Source organism: Eptatretus burgeri, chromosome 1, assembly GCF_056783735.1.
Source record: "Eptatretus burgeri isolate ZD-2024b chromosome 1, Ebu_testis_v1, whole genome shotgun sequence".
Taxonomy (NCBI): Eukaryota; Metazoa; Chordata; class Myxini; order Myxiniformes; family Myxinidae; genus Eptatretus; species Eptatretus burgeri.
This window is the reverse complement of record NC_140961.1, coordinates 87,258,072-87,282,671: the sequence shown is the minus strand read 5'-3', so window position 1 is coordinate 87,282,671 and position 24,600 is coordinate 87,258,072. Positions and strand designations below refer to the sequence as shown.

The window sequence follows — 24,600 nt, the reverse complement described above, 5'->3', positions numbered from 1 at the left end:
CTCCCACTTAATTCTGACATAACAACCTCTATCTTGAACTATATACATTGACTTCCCTCTGCACTCTGCCCCATCACATTTTATGCCCACTGGCCTAAGTATGCCCCATTTTAGGAAAGATTCAAAGGTTTTCGCAATGATTATTGGCATTGTCCATTAGGTCATATTAACTCAGCCACTTGGCTTCCTGTGGTGGCCCATGAGTGTGAGCTTTTTCTGGTGAAACCTTGGAAAATCCATCATTCTTACAAGTTGCTCCTGGCATTTGGTAGCCAATGCTAAAATACGACTGAGTAGTATAATTTGTTTCGGACCAAATTCCTGTTTACATTTCAACTTTCACATTCTTATTTTCTTCATACAAGTACAATGTAACCTTAACACAAAACTTAAGAAACATTCCAAACCTGTACACTTACACAGTAAAGTTCTGAATTACAAACTTTATAGAAACACCAATATATTTTAAAAAAACACCCATTTCCACCAAACAAAGCAAGTAAACTAAACTGAATATTCAACAATGAAGAGTCTCACTGGAATATATAGATTACAGTAAAACTGAAAATGAATTATCTATTGTTAAGTTGATCTGGATGCAGAAAGACACACACACACTCGCTGACAATAGAGCGAATACAATTATAGCATGTCCCATCCATTCCAGAGTGGGCAAGGCTTATAATGAAAATGTTTTGAAACTATTTAAGCACATACGCAGATGTAGACACAAATTATTTTTTCCCCTCAGATCCAATTTGCATGTAAAGCAGATTTTCATTCTGCACAACCTAATGGGAAGTTGCATGGCTCACAAGTTTCCCTGGCTATGTATTGTACATGTTAAATTGGTGGTAGAATAAATATTCCCTGCTATATGTCATTTAATCGTTATTGGTAATAGCATATAAAAGCAAGTTCTTCATCATATAATTTCCCTTATTGTGGTTGTTTCATGCAATTAAGATGCGTAACTTACAAACACTATTTGGCTCATTTGCAAGTTGTATGAACTTTGCTGATTGAGCACAAAGAAACATCACAACTACAATTATGTCCAAGCATTTAATAACATCGAGCCTTGCCGAGATATACAGATTACAGTAGATCTGAAAATAAACATCTATATGAAAGTGTGCAGCCTGACATACTGACACTCTCACTGAGACACAGACCAATTACAATGGCCTCTCCCATTCCTTTGGACTTGTTCAGGGTACGGATAGGAAAATTAGATTTTATGGGTTTTTAATTTATTTGACTAGTAACACCAGTTAAAGCATGGTGTTGGCCTAATGTTTAAGGTGTATGACTTAAGATATTGGGTCCTGGGTTTGAGCCCTTCTCATGCCATAAACACAACACCAGGTGAGTTGACTCAGACTGTTAGCCTTCCGAGGTCGGCAAAATTAGTTCCAGCTTACTCGGAAGAATGAGCCATTCGAGTATGCCATGTCGAAATGGCGAACCATCCAGGATTGTGCCCCGCCAGCTCAGGAAAAAATGCCTTGGGTAGTCCTATGTATCTGAAGACACGAAAGTGAGTGGTTCTTCTTCTAACACCCTCACCCTCCCTCCAACAGCGGTCAAAGGTTAAACTACTTTCAGTGTCACTGTACAGACGAAACATCGCAGGTCGTCTCTGCATTCTCATAGGGGAAGGGGGTGGAGGTGAGTAGGTGGGGGCATTATTTTGTACCCATGACCTGACCCTGTGAACCCCAATCATGTTTGCAAAATTTGGTGGAGATTGGCCTCGCCGTTTTCGATTCCATAATTATCATCCATCCATGCATACACTCATACAGAGCATTGCCTTATTTTAGTTAGTAAACATAAATAACTGCAAAATTTTTGAGCGTCTGCAGATTGTGACACAATCAGCCATTATTCACAAGTGCAAAGTATAGCTTCATTACAAAGTTTGGAAATCACATTAATTTTGCAGTTACAGTACAATGGTTTTGTCCTTTGCCAGCAATTATACTTATGAAAACAAAAGATTATACTTATTTACCTGTTATAACTGGGCTTGCTGCAGTAGTGTGTATGTTTGATATTGGAGGGGAGTGAGGGGGGGGGGAGGAGGAGATATCACTCTCTTAATTAAAGAAAAGGTTCAGGTTACAGTTAGTTATCAACCACTGTATATGTAATCAACCTACCTTTCAAGTATTTCCTCAATATAATGTTACCGTGAATTCACTGTATACATAAACGAAAGGGACTGTTTGTATAATGTATATATTGGAACATTACTTTATTCAGGAAACTAAATTCTCTATTTTTGTGAAACTATGAGAATGAAATGTCTTCAGGTGCATCAAAACTGGTGTGTATTCATGTGGTGAGAGAGCAGCAGCTCAGATTAAAAGGTGTTAAAACAAGTTATGATGCTGTATTGTTTCACATTTTTATACAACACCTTTAGAAGTACTCGAAGTGTGAAGGGAAAGGGATTATTTGCTTCCACTTCTTCCCAAAGGACAAGGGATAATTGTGAATAGCATGGCTCAATAACCTTGAGTGAGACATGAGGAATGCAAGGACTTTTGATGGCTTGAGGAGGAAGGGAGAGTGCACAATGGTTTCACCGATATGAACACTAAAGATGAGTAGAATACTAAAACGTACAACTGATCAAAAAAGGAAGTACATTTGGGAATGAACATCAGTTGTGGCTCACTATTCACTGGGAAGGTGAAGTAAATTAAGCAAATGTGAGGGGTGCAGGAGAAGGTTTGAGTGTGTGGGGTGCAGAACAATGCCTGAGTGTCTGAGGTGTAGGGCAAGGTTTGAGTGTGTGAGGTGCATGTTTGAAGCCAAATGCAGCAACATGGGCACAACGTAACTCCTCCCTCTCTCTGTCTCTGTCTCTGTCTGTCTCTCTCTCTCTCTCTCCCCACCTCCACCCTCCACCTCTTTCTCTCCTCTCCCACCTCCCTCCCCTCTCCCCACTTTCTCCTCTCCCCATGGGCGTCAATTGCTTTTGAAAAGTGGGGGGGGGGGACATTGCATGTCCAGACCACGAAGCATGGACACAGCAAGTCTACCCTTGCAAATTCTAGATTTTATACGCTCGTTGTCATGCTGCCTTCTGATCACACAAATCCCTTAAATTAATCTGACCATCTATCGATCATCTTTTTATCAAATGTAAGCAGATGGAGCGAAATTAATTAAACATTAATCGTACACATTTCAAAGTTTCATGTGTCATCAAAGAAATATATATATATATATATATATATATATATATATATATATATATATATATATATATATATATATATATATATATATATATATATATATATATAGAATTGTTTATCAAGCCTCCTTCTCACAACCCTTGAACTGATTCACTAAACATAAACTGAAAACTAGACTGACATACAAATTGATATTACACGAGTACGGTCAACTTACCTTAAAACTTGCCAAAAATATGAACCCTCTTGTTTGCCGATCCAGTTAAAAACTTTGTAGCAATGTCTTGGGGGTCAAGTGCAGTCAGATGATCTCGGTGACCATGACAGATCATGAGGTGGTTGAGGCGTTGTTGGGTTATTGTGGAATGCAATCAAGTCTTCATATGTCTGAGTGCGCTGAATGACCATTCAGCTTTGCATGAACTTGCTGGGGAAACCAATAGAAGCCTAAGCAAAATTTCTACTTGTGGGAACATTCGACGGACTTCCGGCACCATGTCTACAAATATCTAACGGTAATCCTCAACAGATGAACCACTGAACTGGTTACGAAAGAAGCCAAGTTCTTGCTCTGGGGAATCCGACAGTTCGGGATATTTGCGGACTATTTGTGGTTTGAATGACCCAGACAGGAGCATTTCACCCAAGTCCCTATACTCCATGAGGTCAGTTGATGTGAAGTACTCGTTCAAGTTCTCGGATGCGCCGTCGATGACTTTGAAAAATTAAACTCTGTATACCTCCTCTGCAGAATTGGCAGTGTATTCCTGTGTGCCTCCATCAAGTCTCTTCGGAAGCTTGCGCTTACGAGGGAGGGTCACTGGATCTAATTGGCACTGCTGGAGCTTCTGTTTTGCTGCTTCGAAAACCTCCTTAAACGTCTAGTCGGAACGGAGAGATTGGAGATTCTGTGAAGTTAACTTTGCAGCAGTAACGATACCAGAAACGGTAACTTGTGAACCCTGAAGTGCCTTATTGAGGTATTCAAGGGATTGGAGAACGGGCAATGATGCAAACAGACCGAGAACACACTTTCCTGATGAAAGACAGCCTCGGATACCGTTGGCTCGCGATGCCGTGTTTGTAGCAAAGTCATCACTTGCTTGTTGAAAGGCAACCAGTACCGCTTCATAGTTATCCAATATCGATTTCACGGCAGGAGAACGAGTTAACCAACGTGTCGGGCAAATTGGCCTCAGGCGTGTAGGGCAAGGAGTGTCAGCATCGTCAGTGTGGATATTCAAGTGCAGATGCTTGAATTTTCTAGAGTTGTTGTAGATGTTGCTGAGTACCTGGACATAATCAAGGGCATCTCTTATGAACGGTGCAGTTTGTAAGGCTTTGGATGTAATGAGTTGGGTGACATGAGCTCCACAGTGAACATAATTGTCCAGCGGTTGGAGTTTATTTAGCTGTGCTTGACAGCACTTGTACTTTCCGGACATGCTTGCCCAATCGTAAGTCTGCACTCTCAGGTGTTCAATAGGGAGTTGACACCGAATTAGGACATCCTGAAGCATCTTACAAAGTGATATGCCTGTGGTTGACGATACTTGGTAGAGGCCGATGAGATCTTCTTGAACATCAAAGGAATCCGTCACATAGCGCACACACACCGACTCCGGCTCATTACCCTGAATATCTTGCGTTCCATCAGTTACGAGTCCGAACTGAGTGGACATTTCATTCACATTACTGCAGATATTTCTGAGGATAGCATGACTCATCAACTGTAGAATTTCGTTTTGAATTTCTCCACTTGTGAACGTCATCTTCCTTGACAGCCACGTCTTGAGGTTTACATCATCCTCGGCCCGCAACTGTAAGAGCATTTTGAAATTCCCTTCAGAGGCATCCTTCCCACGAATTGCAAAACCTTGTCGGGCTAAATATTGCAATGAGGTGATAATCTTCAGAAGTGCTGACCATGCAGATCTTTGCTCTTCTAGCAGTTTGCTGCTGAGCTGCACATGGACACCAGGTTGACTTCTGCAACATTTCAGATTTTCAGAGGCAAGCCTATGTGTGTTTGATCGTTCCTGTTGTATGAATTTTTCTGCAGCCTTTTTCCAGTTCCGAAAGCCCTTTGAGGCAAATGTGTCTTCTGCACAGCGGGCAAATTCAGTAAGTTTTTCACGAGAAGCGTCCGTACAGGTGTGACAGAGTACACTGCCGATGCTCTGATCAAAATGAAGCCACAGAAAATCTTTGAACCACTGTTGTTGAAACTTCAACTTTCGGTTTGGCAGTATTTGGACTGGGATACAACTGACATCATAAGGTTGAAAAGGCTGATCTGGGAAATTAGGCTGAGTACTCGCACATGCACCCTTTTCTGCTATCTTCTCCTTTGAATCGTCCACCTCTTTCTGGGAACTTGATTGCTCCAGGAGAGTGGTCGGGGATGTGCTACTTGATGCTGTCGTGAAAAACTTTCTGATATTCATATTCTCTATGAAATGAGAAGGGAATTACATTTCAGTTGAATACATTTTGACATGTGAATTATAAGGGTTATTTTTGCGTAACAGGGCATTTTTATGGTCAACATACTTTTGGCTGGGTCACTATACCTCCAGGTACAATGTTGACACGTGATAAGCTTTGCGTAGCACATGTATTGCTAAAAGAGCGCCGATACGAGTTCATTTCTTAATTTAGCATCTCAGCTCCCAATTTAGCATTCCATTACTCGCTTAGTTCCCGGTTACGCGCTTATTACTTTTATTACTTTTGGTTCGGGTCAGATACCCTGTTATTTTATTACCTGGGATTATTAATATTCATCATTTTATTTAATCTGCATTTAATTAACCAATGAGCTAAAGTTGAGTGAGATGATTATGATCTTATTGGTTCATAGTTAGCGTCGTCGTTAAAGATTGTGTTCTTGATTTGCATGCCATCAAAAGAGTTCACCAAAGGAATGAGCTAAAATCAGTTGTAATGTGAACATTGATGTAATTCTTTACCTCTCACAAACCATGAGAACAGGAGACGAGGGATTAAGAACTGTTGCCATCTGGACGTGCACTCTTCTTTCCAATTATTGTACATAGTTTGTTGATTTGTAAATACGTTCATCATTTCCACTAGTGCATGCCCGTACGTGCGCGGCCATACGTGCATGCCCGTACGTGCAAAAAAACCCCAAAAATACAACTTTGAAACTGCGTGCCTTTGTTTAAGTATAGTGCATGCCCATACGTTTTGTTTAAGTATAGTGCGATACAAGTTAGAAAGGTGAAATAAACCATTTTGGTCGCTAAAGGGGCCCAGAACTGTTGCAGGGTCAACATGGTGAAGAAGACGCTGACAATCCTCTTTATTTTATTTTCAACGCTGCATTTAAAATCTCTAATTTAATCATTCTAAATCACACAGTTTAATGAGACACCTTATCCTGTCGGTCTATACTTCGTGTTCGTCCTCGCGCAAACAGAAAATTATTCGGATGATGGCGGAAGAGAAATTCCTTCCGGAACGTTATTTTTCCTCGTAAAAATTGCAAGCCATGGCTAAGCTACTTAGCCCAAGCCTTATTTAATCGGATTTTCGAGGTAATCTCATGACTACCCTATAGATACTGTATAATAGTACTGCAGCATAGCAAAGCAATTGTTCAACTTTTCAAAAAAGCACCAAAATTGGTACATATGTTGACTAATGTATTCTGAACAATTCTGGATATGGAGCCACTCGAGATTTTGCCTTGGTCAGCTTTGGTGGCCATTTTCCAAAATGGCCGCCATTCTACTTTAACAACATGGGATATCTGTCATTGTTATTCTCTTTGTAGGTTTACAATGATCTACAATGAGTTCAAGGCAGGCCACTTCACAGTGCAAAAGACCAAGAGGGCATTCTCAGAAATTCCTCTTGAGCAAGCGCATGAACAAAACAATGTCCATGTCAAGGGTGACGGAGCTGCCGTTGGCCTGATGGACAATCCCAGTGCTCTGAGGCACTGGATGGTCACCGGACTCGAGTTGGCCAGAGTGATCATGGAGTTTGAGGAGGTGAACATGCATCCAAATGCCAATGAGGAGACACGTCACCATGAAGAAACACAGTGTGCACAGGAAGCATTTATCAAAGATGTACAATCACTTGTGGCTGTCATTGAAGAGCTGGGGAATCCCTTTGGGGAGGATAGTCCAGATTTGCTGGTCCTAGACACCAATGAGATTACCGATCCTGCAGTGATTGAAACAGTTCGCACTGCCAAGCAGATTGGGCAAGAACAGTTTCAGGCATATTCAAAGGATTGCCTCATCGACAGAACCAAGACTATTGACGAACCTATAAAGAGGAATAAACTCCCCCTCTTCAGAACAAACAGAAGACGAAAAGCACCCAAAGGAAAGGAAGCTTCTGTGAAGAATGATATGGCCTTATTTGCAAGGCTCTACGTAGGCTGCCAGAACTGCGATGGGAAGCTGGACGTGTTCTTCCATCATGAAAATCAAGCATGCCCTCCCGCGTTATCTGATGCAGGTAAGCTACACCTGGGTAGCAAAAGCGACTTGCTGGTGTGCCTTGAAGGCATTGCTGAAGCTCAGTCTGATGCACCTGCTGTCACTTCTGTTGTCCTTGACGGCGCCGTCATCGTGCAGATGTTGAAGCCTGGCACTGCCAAGACATTTGAAGAATATGCCCACCAAGTCTTCATCCCATATGTCGAGGGGCAGCTGCGTAATCCTTCACGTCTCGACCTCGTTTGCGATAGCTACAAAGATGGTTCCTTGAAGACGACGACAAGGGAGAAACGAGGAAAAGGGGTGCGATGGTGCGTGGTGAGCACCGCAGCCATACAAGGAAACTGGCAGATTTTCCTACGTGTTGACGCAAACAAGGTGGAGCTCTTCACCTTCCTGTCCGATGTGCTGGTGCAGTCTTTCCATGGCGAGGCAAAGGAGCTGCTAGTCACTGATGGTGAAGCAGTCATCTGCCTTCCAAGGCAGGAAGATGAAAGCTCTCTGGCTCCATGCAGTCAAGAAGAGGCGGACACTCGCATCATGCTACATGTGGCCCATGCTGCAGAACATGACCACCGTCGGATTCAAGTTCGAACCGTAGACACCGATGTCGTCATCTTGGCGGTGATGGTAGCCCAGGCACTACCATTGCGGGATGAACTCTGGATTGCGTTTGAGATGGGCAAGAACTACCGCTACATCCCTGCCCATGAAATATCTGCCTCACTTGGTCCACAGAAGGCACGTGCCCTCCCTGTCTTCCATGCCATGACCGGATGTGACAAGGTATCAGCATTCGTGGGGCATGGGAAGAAATCTGCCTTGGCCATATGGAACTTGTTTCCAGAACTGACAGATTCTCTTGTGACCCTCACAACCACACCAGTCAACATCCAGGATGACACAATGAACTGCATTGAAAGGTTTGTGGTGCTCCTCTATGACCGCACCAGTCCATATATGGACGTCAATGAGGCCAGAAAGAAACTTTTTGCCAAGAGGAACTCCGTCCAGCGCATCCCACCTACCGCCGATGCTTTGGAACAGCATGTGAAGAGATCAGTCTTCCAGGCGGGCTATGTCTGGGGGCAGGTCTTGGTCCCTCAACTGGTGCTTCCATCACCAACAAGCTGGGGCTAGCGGCAAACAGAGGATGGGTCCTCCGAACCGCTCTGGACCACACTCCCTGAGGCTTCAAAAAGCTGCTTCGAGCTGGTGTCGTGTGGCTGCAACAAAGGCTGTAGAAACCACTGCAAATGCAAGAAGGCTAATCTGCAATGCACTGGACTGTGTGCTTGTGAAGGATAATGCCAGTAGACAGATGCAGTAGACACAGACTGAAATATCGGCCGAGCTTAGAATGTGCAAATGCAAAGTCGCATTGCTTGTGAAATTGTTGACTTCTTGATCCAGAGCCAGTACACTTGAGCTCAGAAACTCATATTGTACGAGACTGATGTATGCATGTACCATGTGTCCTGGTAGAATGGTAGTAGACCGTAAATCGTAGCTGCTTCAAAGTGAAGTGTGCAATTAATTTGAATACATTTTCTGAGTTTGTCATTATCACGATTATCAGTTCCCTTTTCAAAATAGAGTAAAGTATGTAATCTATAATGCAGTTTTTGTTGATTCCAAACCTATTGAATGAGATGGATATCATTTGACTCTTGTTCTCCAGGCAATAATGGGTACTTTTCAGCAAAAAGTTTCAGGAGAGCAGCAATTTTCAAAATCAAATAATGACTTTTTTACCGAAAATACTGGCTCATAATATTTTAATACGCCTTTTCATGGTCAATTTACTGAATTTTACACTTTCCTTATATCTACCACCAATACAATAAGAAAATAAGAGCATATAGCCAATTTCGCGAAAGTAGAATGGTGGCCATTTTGGAAAATGGTCTCCGAAGTTGACCAAGGCACAATCTCGGGTAGCTCCATATCTTGAATTGTTTGGAATGCATTATTCTACATGTGTACCAATTTTGGTGCTTTTATGCAAATTTGAACAATTGATCTGAAATATCAGACTACGCTGCAGGACTATAATCTGAGAACAGAATTCAAAAATAATTTTCCGTTCGTTTGTCCGAACCGCTTAGGTGAATTTTGCATATTTTTCAACAGCGACCTTTTAAAATCTATAATTTAATCCTTATAAGTCCGACGACCGAATGATACCTCTCGTTTTGTAGGTGTGTACCTCCCCTCAGTCCAAGTACCGATGAAAAAATTACTTACATTAACCGCCGCAAAAGCGAGTGAATCAGCGCATTTTATTTTATGTTTCCCAAGTATTCAAAGCTAATTTAGTCGCCAAAATACCCACTTTCCTTCGATTTTCACCCAGTTTTCAACGTTGGGATTTAGGCCACTGTTATCGACTGCGAAATATGAAAAAAAGAATTACAAAATATCTTTCCGTTCGTTCGTGCGAGCTGGTAGAGTGAAACCGCGTCATCCTGCACAAGCTCCACCATCTCAATCAGCATACTAAGCCGCAAAATATTTTATTGGCTTATAACTCGACGGTGCAAAGTCACAAAAATTATACACACACATAATCGTGCAGGTAATAACATCAGGCATCCGGTGATATAAGTTAGAAAGGTGAAATAAACTATTTTGGTCGCTAAAGGGGCCCCGAGCCGTTGCGGCCTAACACTTAGTGAGGAGTGACGCTCCAGGCCATGAAGCCGCGATTTCTTTAAACACTCATAAAATGACGATACAAAGTCCGAAAACGTCCCAACATACCTCAACATGTCCAGGTCACGTTCCCTGTTAGTGGGTGAACAATCCAACGTTTGGCGAATTCTGCTTCACAATGATAGGAAGAGCCGACATCGAAGGATCAAAAAGCGACGTCGCTATGGACGCTTGGCCGGTGGGAGACCATGGCTTGGGAAGCACGGATTCTCAATGTTGAATTGTTAACCTATCATCTTTAATAGAACTATAATAGACCAATAAAACTAACGGTTCTTTTTCTTTTGTTGTTTTTGGAAAAAAGTAAAGATCCAGAGAGGCTCTGTATTGGGCAACCCCCCCCCCCTCTCTATTTACGTGAAATGGTTTGGTCCAACTCCCAAAGCCAAAGCAGACGCGAACGGCTTGTGAGTACGGAGACCATAACTTGGGAACCACTTGTCCGATTAATTTCAAACCTTGAAAAGGCACATCCTCGGGTCCCCAGCAATATACCTGGCAATTTTCAAGTAGATCAGACCAGTGATTGTCGAGAAACAGCGGTCGCAGACAAACATGCCCACAGACAAACATGCACACAGAGATTGCTGGAATTATAGAGAGATTAAAAAAATTATTCTTGTATTTGAGGAGCATCTCGGCCTGGTTGTACTAGAGCAGCTCGTTTTGTGTTACGTAACTTACGTTCAATGAAAAAAGTGAGGGGGGACAATCGATATGTTGTCCCCCCCCCTTGATAAAAAGTGTGGGGGCATGTTCCCCCCCTCCCGTCACCAACCAATCGACGCCCATACCTCTCCCCCTTAACCCCTTCTCCCCCCTCACACTCTGGCTGGGAAGAGCTTTCAAAGGGGTCCTCCATAGGATGCATGCATCACATTTCTAAAGGCCCCTCAAGGTGTTTGGAGGTCCCTTGAGGTGTTCTAAATGAAATCAAAATAAATCTGGGGAAAGATGAATGTTTTTTTGTTTTTCTTTATTACACTTCTGTGTGTTTGAAGTCAAACCCAGCACAACGGACACGATGTAACTCTCCTTCCCCCTCCTAACCCCTCCCGCCCATCCTCTCGACTCTCCCGCCCTCTCTCATCCCATTCCTCCCCTCTCTCCCCTCCCCTCCTTGCAACGCACCCAGCCAGAAACGGCTATTAAAATGCACTTTCCCTTTAAAAACTTCGACATCGTCTGATTTTCTTCACGTTTTTTGCAACCGAGTCTTAAACCATCTTAGCTACTATGAAAAATGAAATTAGATGTCAAATTAGAGTTAAGATAAAGCCATAAGCAGGCAGCTGGGCCGTGAGCTTTGTTCAAGTCGATCAATGTATTTTTGATTTTGTTTTGCAGAGGGACAGTGCAGAGTGACAGTGTGGATGCTTTTGCCGTGTATCGCCATGGCTGGCAAACAAACATCCAAACAGCTTGTAGAGTACTCAGCAAGTGGCTTCAGCACTCACGCAAGCACTCCAATGAAACGGTTGACACGGAATGGCAGGCTTAGCGATTGCCGATTAGCGATCGCCGATCGGTAATGTTAAACACCACCCGTAGTGTCAAGCAATGTGTGAATTTGACAAATGAATACTTTTTTGAGCAGTCAGAAATGCCGCTAAGGTCAAATCCACAGTTTAAACTTTGAAACTTGGCTCAGGTTAAGAGATTCTTGAGCTTATCACATGTGCGGAAACGAAATAAGTCACAAACACCTGGAGATGCGCAGTGTCAAACAATATCCGAATTGGACAAATGAACACTTTTTTTTAGCAGTTGGAATTGCTATTAAGGTCAATTCTGCCGTTTAAATTTTGAAATTTGGCTGAAATTAAGAGATTCTATAACTTATCACATGTGTGGAAATTAAATAAAGCTGTGAACACTGGCGTCTCCGAGTGTTTATAAGCATTGCGATGTAACCAGCAATTTGCAGGTATGAAGATGAGACATTCGATGATATGAGTGAGGGAAGTGAAAATAATTTTGAGTGCTTTATTGTGAAGAAACCATTGCATCCATTCCATCCGTTCCATGAAGAAACCAAGGATGAAGCTTTGATGGAGAATAAGAAAAAAAAGCCGTTAATTATCTTCAAATGTGTTGTTTTAATTAACGAAAGCACACAATTTTCATTTCTGCACTCCCTGGGAGTTTCTTCGTCTGCAGGCAAAGTTTCAGGCTGTTAGGTTTCATGGTTTTGGAGTTATCGAGGAGACACACTGACACACTGATACTGATTATTACAGACAGATATAGACTTGATTTTGATGGCAAACCCCATGTTTTAATGGTCTAGGAACTCAATAAAATATATCAAGCAGGTCTGCAATGTCATTATGAACACTTTCCGACTGTTTTCATGCAAAACATAAATCTAAATTTATGCTGACACAATGCTATGTTAAGCATATTATTGCTAAATTTCTTCATAGACTTGTTTTTGTGGTAAAACCTACAGTATGTATGCCTACTATTGGCTTAATGGTTAGGGTGATGGGCTTTGGATCCTAAGGTCCTTCGTTCAAATCCTGCTCAGCTGTTGAATTAATACCAGGTGGGGTTAACTCGGCCTGTCGTCCTTCTGAGATCGGCAAAATGAGTGCCAGCATCCTGGTATACTGTGTCGGAGTGGCGACTCATCCATGATTGTACCCAATAGCCAAGGAGACTGCTTTAGCAGCACCAACGCTCTGCACAGAGTGTGGTCCCAATCTCCCCCTACAGTATGTTGTCTTACTCTTGGGGTGCACTCATTGTAGACAAAAATAATCATAGCATGGTAATAGCAATAATGATAGAATATTGTTTTGCTATAAAATGATACACATTTGTACAATGCATCTTTGACAATCCAAGTTACACCATGAAGTCCTATTTTATTTTTTTAATGAAGTATCATCTTATCTGCATTATACTACTAATAGTCATTTCAAGATCAGTTGGAAAAGGATTTCCAAGGTTGGACATTCTCTACTTGTTTTACAGATTCTTCCAGATATTGATGTGGTGGTCGCTGAGAATAATGAAATGTGAAGTAATTACGATGTTTCTTGTAACCAATATAACTTTGTGCTATTGGTGAAGGGTCCAAATATTGCAAGTTTCTAATTTCAGATATGATCATAGAATAGCAGAACAGTATTGCTTCTTGCAACCGTATTTTAATTGTAGTTGTAGTAGTGGTAGTAGTAGTAGTTGTTGTTTTAATGATGTGGGTGTCGAACTTTTAAAGGCAGCCAGCAAACGCAGGGGTGATAAACAAAGTGAACAAATAGAACAAGATTACAGAGAAATTTATCGGTACTGTACATCAGCATATACGTCAAAAGCATCATATCAAAATATATATCTCCAAACAAAGTGCAGTCGGAGTGGAACCAACTGTGAAACGGAGTCATAGGTACGATGGAATCCCATTCAACTTTTAAGAGCAATGCCTTTTTTATGGAGAGAAATGTTTATCTGAATCTGATCCATGCCATCCAGATCATTGGCGCAGAGTTATGCAATGCAGAACTGCAGACTGTGGGGGCTCACACAAGACATTCAAGGAAGTTATTTTAGAGATAGGTGATCAGAAAGATGACGAATGGGTGTATCAAGTTAGGCAACAATTTCAATCTCCTCCCGAGTTGAGCGATCTACGACCAACAGCAGAGGCATTCGAGGAGCATGCATACAAGACACATCTCCAAACAGCCATCTGTAAATCAGCATTGGATGCAAATCCACCTGCTCTGAATCCAGTTAATTATGGATGGTCATTGGACATGGTTTCTAAGATGTTAGTGCCAGTTGTGTTGCCACTAGATGTTTCCCCCGTACCAGTAGAGGTGTTGAAGATGATAATGTGTGGATGCACTTCTTCATGTCCATGTTCAATAGGCTATTGCAGCTGTTCTGCAACATAACTGTCATGTTCCATGTTATGTGCTTGTCATGGCAATGAGGAGTGCAGGAATGAACATAGTATCACTTCTGTTTCAGTGGATGATGATAACAATGAACATGATGAAGAAACTGAAGTTTAGGGCAATGAAATACCTGATTATGATGACACATAGCATTTTGAATTTGTTACTAAGATAAGAAATATTTATTTATGAAATTTAATTTGTATACGATGAATGAATAGGTTGGATAAATTTGAAGTAATATCTTTGAACTGGTAGTAGTACTATATATTAGCAGGTTTTGCATTGAGGTTAAGGTGGTGTTGAATTTAGTGGAGAAAAATGACATATCATGTAAGGCTGATGCTATTATTTTTTTTTTACTGTGGACAACACATATGGTGTTGTTGTTTATTGAAAACAAAATGTCTCTGTACACTTGGAATATTTGTAGTAAAATGTTTAGTTTTGACCAGAAACGTGTCTCTATTTTCACTGTAAATGGAGTTTTTTTTTCTCTAAAAGCAACATTTGAACACATCCTTTTCGTATGAAACCATTTGGAAAGTGTTGAGGACATTGTAAACCATAGTGATGTACTTTTATTGAGTTCCTAGACATTTAAAATATGGAATTTGCCATCAAAATCAAGTATCTATGTCTAATATAGGCCGAGTTATTGGAAGAAAGGTATTTCGGTGGCGGCCATTTTGAATTGTTCTATTAAAACGAAAACATTCCCCAAGGGTGACAGCTTGGCACCCAGCTGATTTATGACCAGCAGGGACAGTTATATTAGAAAGAACAATAAAACATTGTATATACCCCAAAGCATGCTTTTGTGGTCTGCCACCAGACTAGAGGCTATTTAATTATGTCCATTTCACTGTTCATTTATGCTTTGATGCTTATCGAATTGTTTGTGTGCAAATCGACTCCGAAGTACCTGTGGAATGAAAAGGATTTTTAATTTAATTTAATTTTTAAAAAAAATTTTGTCAGTGTATTTCATATTGTACAAAATCAATCATCCTTACCAAAAACAATGCAACATTGATTTAAAAATCGCACAGTGAAGAAAATCCGAAAGTTGCAGGAAACACCAAAAGTTTTACACAACAACCAACTACTCTCTATGAGTCATGAGTTGATAGTTGACTGTTTTGTGATGTCAGCCAGCCAATCAGAAAGTGCCACATGGGTATAAAACCAACAAAAGTACAGGCACTCATACTCTATCCAGTTGTTCAGATCCAGTGATGGCTTCCATCAAACTGCAATACCTTGTGGTAGGCAAATATAAGTTTATGTATTGCTGGTGATGGATACTCCTGGTGAAAAAAGTGTGTGCTATGAGTTCATATTTCACTTGAAGGTGTCTTCAAGACTCTGAAAATTGGTATGGGAAAACTATAATTTTTTATATTTATGCAAGTGGTTGAGGTAGAAAGGTGAAAATTTCCAAAAGTGTTATTGTTGTGGGCCGGGGGTCGGTGGCGAGGAACGACTGCTAGACGGAGCAATCGGGCCATCTCCCACTTAACACCGGAATTGAAAGGTCGTCACCCCGGATAACTTCAGAGTCGACGGGTCGCCAATATTTTGATGGCGTGAGGTAGGGTCCACTTGTCTAATTCCACATCACCTAAGTACCCACGCCATCTAACTACTGGGAAGCCACACCCTCGGCCGACTTTGTCCAAACTGAGTCGCTATCACAGACTCGGACCTGGCGTAATCGAGCGGAGATTACCAAATCCGCGCCGGACCAAATGACCAATTTACGGCACAAACGGCCGTACTACTTCTCAAGCCCGAACCATGCTGGGTCAATGGAAGAAATGACAGGCAACGAACTGGAACATTTAACAGGGGTTTATTTATAAGTAATCGGGAAGCGAGACACAGAGCAGACTTAATCACGAATATGCAATGTACAATGAGCAATCAACACTTATACAGTTCTACTTACAGACTGGCCCACAGACAGACACACACACACCCAAAAGAAATGGACCCCACCGGGTCATTATTCGGTCCTACAGCCGAGGAGGATAGTTCAGCTGGGGGGGGGGGGCAGAGTCTTGCCAGGTACCTGTCTGCCTCGTGCGGTTACACCGACTCCACCCCACCATGTTGGGACTTGAACCCACAACCCGGAATCCAACGAGCCCACAATCCTAGCTGCCACGAACGATGATTGAGCACCATGGTCCTGGCTGCTCGACCACCACCACCACGAGGAACCCCGGAAACGACCGCAGACGATCCCTGCAGACCGAAGGTCCAAAGGGCAAAGAACAAAGACGAAGATGACAACTCTACTCTCTCTCTCAACCACACCTCGGATACAGCTCGCGACCTTTCTTATCCTTCACCCCCCCACTCCACCCGATGCGGGTTGAGGGGAACCACTCTGAGGTAACTCACCTCCAGATTGGACGAGGGGCTGTCGGGCGATCAGTGGCCTCCCCTTATTGGTCGGGCCGAACACTCCATCTGGTTAAGGCCTAAGTCACATTTGCTCTACGGCGAGGATACGGCAGCAGTACACCCTCTGAATTGACAGAAACGTACAGCGGCCGCAGAGTTTCTGCTGTGGCCTCAGGGTGGCCCTACGCTATTTGGCTATCTTTTACAGGCCGTAGGGGTCGCCATGGAATTATAACGCGAAGTTATAACTTTTTTCATTTCTACGTTCGCCATAGCAATTCGACATGCCGAAAAAAAAAAACCTTAAAAAAAAAAAAATGAACCCACTCGTTACCATCCGTCTGGCCGCACGTTCGCCTTAGGGCTCACCTCCGGTCGCCTTGCAGGCACCTTGAGGCTACCTTGCGTCTGCCTTGAAAATTCTATGGCCGCCACAGGGCCCCCTTAAGGTCACCGTGCGACATCAAATCAAAGACCGTACGGCAACCCCACGTTTTCGGTCTCCACAATTTCTAAATACCCTGTGCGGCTCCCCGAAAAACAAAAACATATGTGACTGCTACATTGTGTGACCGTGGAAATACTGCGGCCGCTGTATAATTGCTAGTGGCTGTAGATTTTGGAGACCCCACGGCCGCCGTGGCAAATGTGACTTCGGCCTAAGGCGGAGTCGTCCCTGAGATGATGAGCCTCCTAATTGGAGGAGGTCCGGTGGGAGGGGCAACGACCACCCTCCCCCCCGTGTGTGTCTGAGAACCCAGACGGAACAACCAGGGGAGCACCCTATTCTCCATCCACCCTTGTAGTGGGGAGGGACGATCTCGGGTCGGCTGTCGGGCCGGCCGCTGTCGATTGGACGAGCTCACAGTGGGCGGAGGGAAACTCACCCCTGTACGTGACACGTTGCACGTGGGCGATGGATGGTGATGGTGCGAGAACGAAGGATGATTGCACATGTAAAAAACCTGACTATAATAGAAACCTGCAGCGCACAGATTAAATTAACCCATTAGACAGAAGGACGGGACCCTAACTATAAGCACATACTTATCGAAATAACTGAACTGCGGGGACTCTGGCTGTTGTGTGCAAATGGCTGCCAAATTCATTACAATATTAAGTATCTCAGTATATGTTCTGAATGTGATTGCATAATGGTTAAGAACAGATAGTGAATTTGATCTAAAAATGTACTGAATTAACCTAATGCAAATATACTGTGAGGCAATGAAAACACACACCAGATTAAAATTGACATTTATTTTATAACATGTGAAAAATAAATCAAAATAGTAACAAGAAAAAGAGCATTCGGAGATTGCAGACCCTCTCCAGGACTTCTTTTGAGTGGTGTATATTTTATAGGTTTTAGGGTAAATCCAATAGGGCTGCCAAACCATGTGACCTATGATATCATATTTGTGAACCTTTTGTTCCTCATGGACAGGTGGTCATACTTGTGAAGTTTCACGTTGATCTGTTCAGCCACTTCAGAGAAGAAGATTTATGAAGGTTAAAAAAAAAACACAATATGTCTGCCGAATCACCTGACCAATGATGTCATTAATTTTTTTCTATGGACCATTTTATCCCTAGATGACCCTCAAAATGTTTTATACTGATTGGATGTGGCGTTCTACATATGCAATTATGACATCATAATGAGGGCACCGATGACGTCATTAAAAAAATCACACTCATTCCCCATGAGGAGTACTTGCTATTTGCCAAGTTTCAATTTTTTCCTTGGTGTGGTTTCAGAGATACAGACCTATAACGTCATGATTATCATTTTAACATTCTTCATGAGTAGTCGCACCAATGGTGAAAAATTCGACTCCATCCAACAAGCGGTTGCAGAGAAAATCACGAAAATTATGTACAAACAAACAAACAAACAGACGGAGAGACAAACAACCAAATGGACCCAAATGCAATACTCTCTCCTCTGGCAAGGGTAATAAAACAGGCATGCTGGATGTCTGTCTGTTATGGGAAGTGTTTGATTCTGTTCGAGTCTGGTTGGTGTGTATAGACGCTTGAGTCTGAACGCAACCATATGGCAAATCTTTGAAATTATGAGCAGTGATTAAACAAACATGCTGCACATGCAACATGTGTATCCATGGCCCATAAAAGCACAGGTGCCTTAGTTGTCAAGCCATCGATTAAAATCCCACAATTAACGAATGATCAGAGGAACCAAGCCATCGGTATGATGAATAGTGGAATCAGTCAAGAAAGTTGCTCGACACTTTCATGTCCACCAGTCAACAGTTTCTAGGCTACAGAACCGATAGAGAGCTGCATGAATGCTCAGAACGCATCCTCGTCCTGGTGCATAATTTAACATCCCGACCCTGGCCGAAAGTTGTAACCAAAATTTGGTAGCATTCTGACTGGTGTGTCGAGAGAAGAAGATTTTTGAAGGAATTTACTAAGTCAGCCGTTTTCACATACTTAAAGTCAAGTAACCGGACCGAGCTTTGAAATCCCCATTATCAGTCAGGAGAGGAATCTTGCTGCCAAATTTCAGCGGGATCGGCCAAGAGGTTTGATTGTAGAAGTCCAAATCGGAGATGGATGGACGACCATGATGACAATACCTTATCTGGAATTTCAATTCCAGATAAGCTAAAAAGAATAAATTATAAACCTTATTACTGAACACACCCATAAAAGTGCTGGTTGTGTTCCATTACCAATCAGCTTGAAGAGTGCTCAAGTGGCTTAAGCACTCAAACAAGCACTCCAACAAAATGGTTGATAAGGAACGGCTGACTTGGCAAGCGATAGTAATTGAATGCCTCAACATGGCATGTTTTTCCAAGGAGGTAAAAGGCAATAAAACATAGGAATTCCTCTGGATTTTTTGCAGTCAAGTCAAAAGCAACATCAGCTAAGCAAGTGTGACAATAACACAGAGTCCTCTTTTTGGGCGAAAATAACACGGAGTACTCTTTTTGGGCCTTTTTGGGCAAAAATAACACGGAATCCTCTTTTTTGGGCCTTTTTGGGTGAAAATAAAACGGAGTACTCTTTTTGGGTGAAAATAAAACGGAGTACTCTTTTTGGGGCTTTTTTGGCGAAAATAACACGTACTCTTTTTGGGCCTAAATATTTTTTGTGTCCAGGGCCTCAAAAAGTCTTAATCTGCCTCTGGCCATCAATATAAATAATAAAAGAAAACATTTCGATTTGCAACGCCAAGCAAAATTTTCAATGCATGCAATACTTACATGGTATTTCAGACTTTTATAGTCAAATGTAAAGATTCATTGAAGAGCTGAATAACAGACGGCTGAAGGTCCTACACTAACATTGAGGCAAGATAACAACATGTGGATGCTCCACAGTATGAAAAGAGTAGTGGCAGTAAAATCGAGGACATGGCATCAATTCAGAAACAAAGATTGACATTAAGTGGTGATGGACTGCAGTCTTGGAGAACTGGAAGTTAGAGCACAAGACAAGAAAGTTTGGAACATGATTCCACAGACAAGACAAAAGGACAATAAGATGAGAGAATGAAGGTTATGGTTATAATTAAGCTTTGACACAGGGAGAGTAATGAACTGTGGGTTCTAGGAGATAGCGTGATGTGATGAGGCAGGGACTTCGTCAAGGGGCAAGAGGGCAGGAGTATAAAGATTGGAATAAAGAAAGGTAAAGATTTGCAAGGCCACGAAACATACATGTATTGCTAACAAAGCAGACCTTAGGTCCAAACTTTTGACCGAATTCCAATTTATCCTGAAAAATCGAACATATGGATGATCAACTTGCCTTGTTATAATCCTGCTCTGAAAGCTGCACAATGGCTCAATGAAAATGTTTAACGACTATTTTGTCAGATATGTAAGATTGTAATCAATCTAAACGTAAATACCCTTTTCACATGAAATGCATTACTGTTACATTTATTACCATGGATATTTCACACAAATAGTGCAATAAATGTCTCAACTTGTATTATATACCTTAGGATATGTAGCAACCATAAAAGTAAATGCACCATAGCTTGACATGTGGTTAAATGTCCCTTCAATGAAAACATTACACTTGGATCCATTATATGTCTCACTCCCTGTGTACACTAAACCAACATTCTCACTACTATTTTAGTTGCTGCATTCCTCTTCTATTCCAATTCTAACCTGAAACTCATGTCAGTTTTAAACAGACTCCCAATAGAGTTATTCTGTTGCCCATCAGGTACTGATGTAACTGCAACATACTGTTTACTGTTTTTCATGTGCTGGATATCAGGATATCATGGATATTTTCATCAGGATATCATGTGCTGAATGCTTTGAAGCATTTTATATCTTTAAAAGCACTTCCTTTACTCACACCAACTGCTTGCTCCTTATAAAACCTTTGTTTGCTGTTCAGTTCAATATCCTTCCTCCCTGTGGACTCAGCATATATCCTGATCAACATCCATCACAAATGAAATTTGTTGAACATAAATCTCAGAACAGAACTAAAGAAAGACAAACATTGGAGAAAATGTTTTCAACTTTCTCACCTATTCTGACTGCTTGTTGGCATTTCCCAATCGTGAGATAAATCTCTCTGGAAAACAAAAAGCCATATCTGACTGTTATTCGATTGCAAAATCAAATTACCAGGTTCTATCATTTATTTACTTTGGTGTTCCAGGTATTGGGGTGAGGACAAACAGATGAGACAATATACACACCCGTGATCCCTTTCTCATCACCACTTATTTACTTGTTTATACAATAAAGCATGTTCGACTCGGTTTAATTAATCTTGTTTCAAGAGCAACAGAGTAAACGGTATTCAACGAGCCACAGAGTTTACCCAACCCAGCCACTTACCCATTTTTACCCTCGCAAGAGGAGATGGTATTGCATTTGGGTCCATTTCTTTGTCTGTTTGTTACTTGCAAAATCAAAGATATGCAAATATATTGGTAGGTCTGTTCCGTTATTCCATCTGTTTGTCTGTCTGTCTGTGTGTTTGTTTGAATGCCAATCACCGACAAATAACGTTTTTACTCCGGTCTTCACAAAACGTCACCACCTGATAGAGGTAGTGACAAGCTGGAAGCCTATTGTTTTTGAGGTCATTAGGTCAAAAGGTCAAATGTAAAGTTCACATAAATCTTCAATTTTCAACTGATTCACTTGATATAGATGTATACTCGTCAGAAAAAAAGTTTTTAAAAATGAAAAAAAACACATCGGGATGGAATCTCCAAAAAATAAGCAAACAAGAAAGATGTCATGCAGAGCAGAACACGTACAAAATCCCTAAACCAAATTTGACCTTATAAATAATCGAGGGTTGAATTCAATGACCAAATATGCAAATTCTCTTCAAATTTCAAGTCAATTGGATGAAAATTGATGATTCTAGAAATCCAGCCTACGTTGACCGTTTAACCTTTAGACCTCAAAAATAATTGGTGGTTGAATTCAGTGATATGCAAATCCTATTCAAATTTCAATTCAATCAGATGAAATTTTTCGATTTTAGAAATAAGACCTACATTGACCTTTTGACGAATGTTGACCTCAAAAATAATTGGTGGCTGAAGTCAGTGATCTGGTATGCAAATCCTTTTCAAATTTCAATCAATTGGATGAAAATTGAGGATTTTAGAAATTTGACCGAATTGTTGACCTTTGGTCTATGTTGACCAATTGACCTTTGGACCTCAAAATCAATAGGCTTCTTTGTTATGATCAACTCGAACAGGCAGTGAATTTTCGTGAAGATCGGTTTAAAATTTTGACCTGAAGGCGATTGACATACAGACAGACAGAATAACACACATGACCAACCAATATATTGCATTGAAATATCTTCGATTTTCACAAGTAACAAGGTATGAAAGAATGACACTGCAATACAACATCGCAATCTTTTACGGATTGCCATCACAACATATTTTTACATTTTTGATATAGGAAGCAATAGCAACAATTCTATGAAGATGTTTGTCTATGGTAGAGGTACCGTAATCGTAGATGTTTAGTGTGGGTTGATATAATTGCGTATTTTTTTGTTGTGGCATTGAGATGGAAAAATGTCAAAATTTAGGTTTTGTGGTGAGTACAATATACACCATACCATGTGACATCAATTCAGAGGTTTTACACTGAGATATAATCTATGGCTGACGCTCTCCGTTACAGCCAGAGGGTGCAAATGGCATATATTAAATTTTAGTGCACGCATGTATGTGTGATTCTGAAAACTGCATGCTTCTAAGGCAATGGCATCCATCATACAGTGTTCCCCAGACAGTTATTTCATAAATATACATGCAGTTAGATCTTTCGCTCATGTCTAATGGGTCAAACTGGACGAAGTGCATTGTGTGGATGTCATAGTTCGGTCTGGTTATATCTCTATCTTCATTCCAACTCTTTTTCTCTTATTGCTGAAATAAATCCAAGCAGGCACCGCACCCAGACGGCCACTTAAGAAAACCACAGCAACATCCTCCATGATAAGAATGCGTCCTCGCAAACACCAAAGGAAGCATAATATAACCTATACGATGGAAAAATCCTCCGCTGTAAGATACGGTGTCAAAGGGAATAGTAGAACCATACATTAAATTCCAACGCCATAGAGGATGCATGGAGTGCGCTCTTTTCAAGCCGAGTTATATCTATTCCTTTCCTTCAATCCATCGCACAGTACGGGGCACGAATAGCGATCTCCTTTGGTTCAGGGTAGCACTTTTGGTCCAGAGTGTGGTAGTGGAAGCCGTTTTGGTTCAGGGTGCTATTCACGCTGTGCACGTCGCCTACTCTGGATCCAGCAAAAACAGGCCCAGATCATCACGCTTCCTCCTCCATGTTTGACAGTTGGTGTCACACACTGAGGAACCATTATTTCGCCTACGAGACATTGTACAAAAACCCTGCATGACGAATCGAAGATTTCAAATTTTGATTCATCGGTCCATAAGACCTTCTTCCAGTTTTCAGTAGTCCACTGGCAGTTTTTCATGGCCCAGGCAAGTCTCTTTTTCTTATTTTGCCATCTTAGCAATGGCTTTCTTACTGCCACTCGACCTGTCAAACCTGCAGCTCGGAGTCTTCCCTTCACAGTTGAAACTGAGACTTCCTTATTTCGACTAGTGTAAAGCTGTGCTTGAAGCTGCTGTCCTGTGAGCCACTTATCACACAATCTGTTGACTCTCAGAAACTTGTCTTCTGATTGTGTTGTGGCTTTGGGTCTACTAGACATCTGCCTGTCAGAGTTTCCTTCAGTTTCCAAGTGCCTTTTGATGGTGTAGGAAACTGTACTAACACCTTGGCTTCCTTCACAATTTCTCTAAATGAAAGATCTACACTTTTAAGGGTTATAATGGTCTGTCTGTCTTCCTTTGTTAATTATCTTTACTCACCATTATGATAGCAATATACTCCTTCTGTCCCTCTCTATATAACATCACCAGCCAAACCGGTTATGACGCAGCAGAATGATGCTTGCAGATTGTGGACGTAGAAAAATGAAACTACTTTGGTTTCTGCTCTCCCTCTCCCTCCTGAACCCTAACATTGGTTATGTGGCCTCGGAGCCTCGCTGCTGGGTTTCTGTTGGGTGTGTTGATTTTTGGATTGCTCACAAGCATCCAGATGATGTTGGTGCAGATTCTTGGTCAAACGGGTTGATTGAGAGAAGAAAAAAGATGGCAGACTCATGAGTCTGTGTAAATGAAGAAATTTCACTGCTCTCACAAACCAGGACCATTGTCTGCCGAGTAATAGTTGTCTCAAAGCTTTTGTTGTTCTTCTTCTATAACCTGAAAATTGTCTAAAAGGATGGATGCAGCAAGATACTGTCCTTTATCATTCTTTCTCTTTCGGAGTCCTCGATATTCCA

General features: G+C 41.6%; 1 long non-coding RNA gene across 1 annotated transcript in view; it reads right to left on the bottom strand.

Moving 5' to 3' along the window:
* Positions 1-24,600, bottom strand: part of LOC147034906 (uncharacterized) — a 114,791-nt gene that overhangs the window by 68,195 nt on the left and 21,996 nt on the right. Inside the window, exon 2 of the long non-coding RNA XR_015060731.1 lies at positions 21,257-21,303. This is a non-coding gene — a long non-coding RNA (uncharacterized LOC147034906). The remainder of the gene's footprint in view (positions 1-21,256; positions 21,304-24,600) is intronic.